The 6,000-nt window shown below is 43.3% G+C and overlaps 1 protein-coding gene across 9 annotated transcripts in view; it reads left to right on the top strand.

Annotated features, from left to right (window-relative positions):
• Positions 1–979: 979 nt before the first annotated feature.
• Positions 980–6,000, top strand: part of Tanc2 (tetratricopeptide repeat, ankyrin repeat and coiled-coil containing 2) — a 296,480-nt gene continuing 291,459 nt past the window's right edge. For 7 of the 9 annotated variants that reach the window (XM_076935618.1, XM_076935617.1, XM_076935616.1 and 4 more), the window contains exon 1: positions 980–1,308. The gene's annotated coding sequence lies outside the window, so the exon portion shown is untranslated. The remainder of the gene's footprint in view (positions 1,309–6,000) is intronic. The other 2 variants (XM_076935614.1, XM_034505177.2) reach the window with 2 other exon arrangements.

The raw sequence follows: 6,000 nt of genomic DNA, 5'->3' as shown, positions 1-6,000 counted from the left end.
GGGGTCTTAATGTGATGACTTTCTATGCTTTGCTGGCTGCCTTGAAATCACATTAGTTTTTATTCAAGCTGGTAATGACAGAGGCAGCATGACAACTTTACTGAAGTCTAGCAAGCTAAGGTTAGAGAATTGTCAGCAATTGTTCTAGAAGACAGTTTTCTTTCTTCCTATTATCCCTAAGCCTCCCCCCCCCACCCGCCCCCAAGCCATTGTTGTTTTTCCTCCCATCCCTGTTTTTAAAGGCAACGGTGGCATCTAGAGCAGGCTACACATTACCACTGAGAAGCAGGAAAGGAATAACTGACACTTGTTGGCGTCGATGACTTTGAGTGACACGTGTGCCTGTGGTGACCAAAGTGGGGGGGGGGGGCAGGCTAGAGGAACGTTCGGGCTTTCAAAGCAGAAGGAAAGGCCCCCAGAAGTGGGCGCACGTGACAGCAGCAGCCACCTCGAGAGTGACATCATCCCGGGGGCGGAGCCAAACTCTTTAGGGCCTTGTCAGCTATTGAGCGTCCTCTCCTCTTCCTCACCAAATGCCCTCGACCCCTCCAGCCCAAGCCCCCTGAGGAAACCAGAAATGCCTACACGTCCTGCAGCGCCAGGGTCCCCTCAGTCAGCGCGGCGCGGGGGCTCACCACCACCCGCTCTCGCAACGCCTCCCCACCCCCAGGCCGTGGAGGGGCAGGGGGCGGGGGCGCGCGCGCTCCACCACGCACGCGCCCCCACGCACGCGCTCTCCCTCCGCGCTCGCGCTCCTCCCCAACCCGGCCCGGAGGGGGCGGGGCTGCGGGCGGCCTCCGAGGGTGCGACGCCCCCGGCGCGGCGGCGGCGCTAGAGAGCGGCCGGCCGGGCGCGGGTTGCTGGGCGCGCGCTGCTCCGGCGGGGCCCGCTGGCCACAGCCGCCTCGCGCCAGCCGCCCGCCCAGCGCGGCCAGCTGCGAGAGCCGCTAGCGCGGGGCCCCAGGCGGCAGGCGCCGCGCTCTCTCCGCCGCCCCGCGCGCCTCCTCGGGCGGCCCCGCCCCCGTTCCCATCCCCCTCGCGCTCACCTCCGGGCTGTGCCGCGCGCTAGGCGGAGCGAGGCGCCCGCCGCCGCCGCCGCCGCCGCGGTGCTGAGGGGCGAGCCTGTCCCCGCGCCGCCGCTGACAGGAGGACCGCGGTGGGCTGCCAGCGCTCGCCGGCCGCGAGGCCCCGCCGAGCCCGACTGAGGCGCGGATCCTCTGTGGGGCGTCCGCTGGCGGCGCGGTCCTCACCGGAGACCACCGGCACGCGGGCTTGACCCCGAGGTGCGCCGCGCCCCTCAGAGCGGCAGGTAAGGGCTGGGGAAGCAGGGAAGAAGGGTCGGTGAGGGTGCGGTGACAGGGGCGTTCGCTTGCGACGCCTCAGCTGCGGGGGTTGGGGCTGGGGCGAGCGGGGAGACAGGCAGTGAAGTGCCTCCGGTCGAAGGCGTGGGGAAGGCAGGCTTCCTCGGAAGGTGGGACCGAGGGCGGCTTCGGAGGGCTCCGGGGTCTGCCACTTGGCTGTCACCGAGGTTAGTCTTGGCATTTGGTACCTAGAGGGTCTTTGGATGACGGGGACCGGGATGAGATGCGAGGCAGATTGCTAAACGTGGCAGGGAATGTGGTGCAGAACGAGTTGCAAAATGTGTCTCTGAATGCAGCATAAAAGTAGTTGTGAAATGTGCCAGGTAAAGGCACAGGATGGGCTGGCCTCTGTGGCGTAGAAATGTATGGTAGAAGTGTTATTAGGAATATGAATAATTCCTTTGGGGAAGGAGGTGTACTATAATAAAAGACTAATGGGGCTCATTGCTACATATTCTGTCATAGGAGATCGAGAGGAGCTGCGATTTTTGACATAGGGAAAGTACCCACGTGAAAATAAAAAAAAAAAAAAAGCAGATTGTCTGGTTATGAGATGGGAAAGAAAAAAAATAGGGATAAAATCATTTCAGGTTTTGTCATCAGCATGTAGAGCACCCATGCAATTGTAGCCTGTATCTCTCTCTGTTCCAGGTGTGGAATGTTTTAAAATGTTTCCCAGAAAACATAAACAATGATCATTAGCATTGGGAAAAGGTTGGATGGCTTTCCCTTTCTCTTCTGCTCCTCTCCAGGAAAACAAAAAACCCACAAACAAAAAAGACAAACAAGCCAAGCATCCTGACGGTAATTGTGTGTTCAGATCCTTAGGAAAAGGGAGCGATTTTTCATCTGTGCCCCTGCCTTGGCTTTTACACAGGTGAAAATAAGTGGAACAAGGAAAACAAAACAATATGGTGAACAAAAGGGATAAATTTTCAGGCATTTTGAAAGGTTGCAACCAAAAGCTATGGCAGTGGCTAATTACAGAGCCTGGCAATAGTGGAATATTCTGGTATGTTTTTAGCTGTTGAGATGGGATGGTGAGATAAGATAAAAAACACTATACAGTAAATTGGCATAAAACGTAACAACATGGATACTGTCAATGTAGTGTTCCTTGTAGCATTTACCAGGAAAATCGTCTTAGGGATGTGAGCAAAAACCAGAAACAAATGAAAACAACTGTTCCTTATCTCTCTTCCTTTTTCCTTCAACCCCATCTTTCTAAGTGTGTGTGTGTGTGTGTGTGATGCTGCAAAACGTTGTGACTTCCATCTAAGAACATCTGTGTTTTGAAAGAATTGTCAGAACATACTGTAATTTCAAAAGTAACAAAAGACAGCTAGATGAGCTATGTAAAATAATGTGTATTCGTTGAGTGTCTGTATAAATGAAACAAAAGCAGAAATATCTGATGTGTTCACTAGGATGTATTTAATTATTGATGACATTTTAGTGTGTTATGTTGGAATTCTTATAAATTGAATTACCTGCGTGAATGTTGTTCTTATTATAGTAATTTGCCAGATAATCTGAAAATTCATACTGATTGGCTTCGCCCTGGTTCCAGACTCATTCATTGAGGGATCATTTCCTTCAAAAACAAAATTGGATTTTCTTTGATTAATTTTCAACTTTAGTCTTTTCTGTAGATATTTCCCTTACCTTGAGGCTCTGTTGAGGCTAATGAGAGAAGAGTACCAGAAGAGAATAAAGAGCAGTTCTTTTGGGTCTTCCTGTTTTGTTCTGACTGTAAGCCATATGTACTGCCACCCCCTACTGTCTGTAGGAAGAGGTGTTGCAGAATCCTGTTCTTTTCTTGTTATCACTGCCCCCTTGTGTAAGGGAAGAAATTGATAGCTGCAACTTTTGGGAAACAGTCTTTTCAGATTGTTCTTTATCATTGGAGTGGCTGTGTAGATTTATTAATCACTTGTTTACTTTAAAGTGCATAGCTAGGAACATATGTTAACCAGATCTTAGATTTGATGTCCCTTTTAAATAGTATCTGACATTAGTTAATTCAGGTTGGTAAAAATGTTTACAGTATGTTCAGGAACATGGGATTCTATTCTGGTAGTAATAGGTTACATTTATACAGCACACACTTTGTGCCAGTCTTGTTCATTGTTTATACAGTTACAAAATTCTGCAAGGTGTATATTATTTCCATTTTTTACCAAGGAGAAATGGAAACAGATCAATTTGCCAAAGATTATGTAGCTCAGAATTGGAACTGCTGTTTCAATTTAGAAACTCTGGCTCCACACTGTCCTCTCACAGTAGTATTGACAAGACATACTGTGCTTAAAATGCACACTTCCACCATAAAGCAAATACTATGGACGTGGATAAACGGTCTACACATATACAAAGAGTGCTTATAGTGAAACATTTCTTTTTAGGAATTTGTTTTTAAATTCTTTTTATGTGATTACAAGCAATTATTCAGGACTTTTCATGTGATTAAAGACATATTCATAGTCGTGTTTTCTTTGAGGTGGATCTTTAGAGGTAAAAAGTTACATCAGGTAGTTTGATAAACACACACATATACTTCATGGTATCTTTTTTTTTTTTTTTTTTAAGTATCAGTAAACTTTTATTGCTCAGTTTATTTGGAAAATCAATAAGAAATTATTTTTCCTGTATACTTACATTTTATGATCTCTGTTTAGTGTGATTAGCAAAAATGGATTGGATCTTTTGAATAATTAACTCTTCCAAACAAATGTTGCTCATATTTTTCTTAGCACTTAAACCATTGTTTTATAAGTATTGCTTACATATGAAATATTTACAAAATGAATAAAGCACAAAGAATAACAGTGCACTCCACACTCCTCATACAGTTTCACTTGTTTTAGAAAGTGGACCATCACCTCTCAAAATTGTGATAATTATTTTTTTGCAAATTATTTCTGCCATCCCGTTCACAGAAATATTTTCTGGTTATCTTGTGACTCACATAGCTCATGTAACCAAACACTCTTTTACCTTAATATATATTTGTTGATATTATGGGTATTTAACATATTAATTATGGACAGACATTTTTAAGATAGAAAACTATATAATTTATTATATTCAAGAAATTAATTAAAACATAGGCTCAGACCTGCTCTGAATGTGTATTGATAATATTTTACTTGTAATTTGATTTGGTTTGCATTTTTACTGTAAAAATTATCACCAACACTGTTAAACCTTAATTGGTTATTTCCTTCTCCCATCATTGACTTTTTTTTTTTTCTTTTGAAACATGGTCTCCATATGTAGCCCCAGTTGACACTGACTTATCCATTCTGTTGTGAATTCATGGTGCTAGCATTAAAGGCATGTGCTACCTTGTCTGGCTGTTACTAATAGTTATCCTCCAGTGGTGCTGGAGATAAGCCCAGGGCCTTGTGTTTACTAGGCATGTACTCTAACATTAAGCTACACTCGCAACACCTTGTCATTGAGGTTTTTTTTGTTTTTTGTTTTTTTTTTACTTCTGTCATGCTAGCTCTCCTTTCTTTCTATAGTTGACTTTAGCCCTTTAGTATTTCCTAAATAATTATGATTTTTTGAATGAAGAAGGAAGTAGAGTCTATAAACAGGAATATACTAATAACAGGAGTTCCAAAAGGGAAATACTGAAATGGTTGATACTTACTGGATATATACTAGAATAATTATGTATTACAATGCATAAGATTCTTTCTTTGTCATATCTTTTTCTTCTTGAAATACAATTAAAATCTGAAGGAAACTACTTGGGCACTCTAGCTGAATTATATCAAATTCAGAATCATCCAAAGTTAAGGAGAATATTTTTACTGATGGTACCCCGATTTCTTTCAAGTACTTAGAGCAATTGGCTACAGATGGCTGTTTATTTTTTTTTAACACAAGTCTGAGCCAGCTTAATTATTTAAAAAGACATTTCTTTTTTCTCTGTGAATTAATTGATAACTTAGTATTACTATATTTGCTTAATATGCCTACAGTCATCAAATACTATTATTTGGTGGGAAGATAAATAATACTGTAAAAATAAATATTTTATGCTTTATTGTGAAGACTATCTTGGCTTATTTGAATTGCATGTTTTCTAGTAACATACTAAATGAAAATTATTTAAGATAAAAACAACAACAACAATAAACAAGCAAACCAAACCAAAACAGAACAAGGAGCTAAGGTTATGGAGAGTAAAATCCACACCAGGATAAAGTGTGTCCCTGGTAAGTTTCTTGAAATTATGGAGAGAAACATTGAAAATTTAAGGCTTAAGAGATATGTATGTTTTCGCTGGGCAGTGGTGGCGCACGCCTTTAATCCCAGCATTTGGGAGGAGGCAGAGGCAGGTGGATTTCTGAGTTCGAGGCCAGCCTGGTCTACAGAGTGAGTTCCAGGATAGCCAGGGCTACACAGAGAAACTCTGTCTCCAAAAAAAAAAAAAAAAAAAAAAAGAGGTCATTTTTCTCTTAGAGGATGTCTTACCGTCTTAGTGTGAGCCTATGATCAAAGAAATTTTAGATGGGGGAACCAAGAATTCAGTGCTTGAGCCTCAGAAAGCTTACACAGGTTGTGGATGTAAAAAAAGGAGGAACTTATTATTACTCCAAAAAGTTCCAAATAGTTGTAGTACCATA

The sequence above is a fragment of the Arvicanthis niloticus genome, chromosome 6, assembly GCF_011762505.2.
Source record: "Arvicanthis niloticus isolate mArvNil1 chromosome 6, mArvNil1.pat.X, whole genome shotgun sequence".
Taxonomy (NCBI): Eukaryota; Metazoa; Chordata; class Mammalia; order Rodentia; family Muridae; genus Arvicanthis; species Arvicanthis niloticus.
The sequence above is the reverse complement of the archived record's forward strand: the minus strand, read 5'-3'. Positions and strand labels throughout refer to the sequence as shown.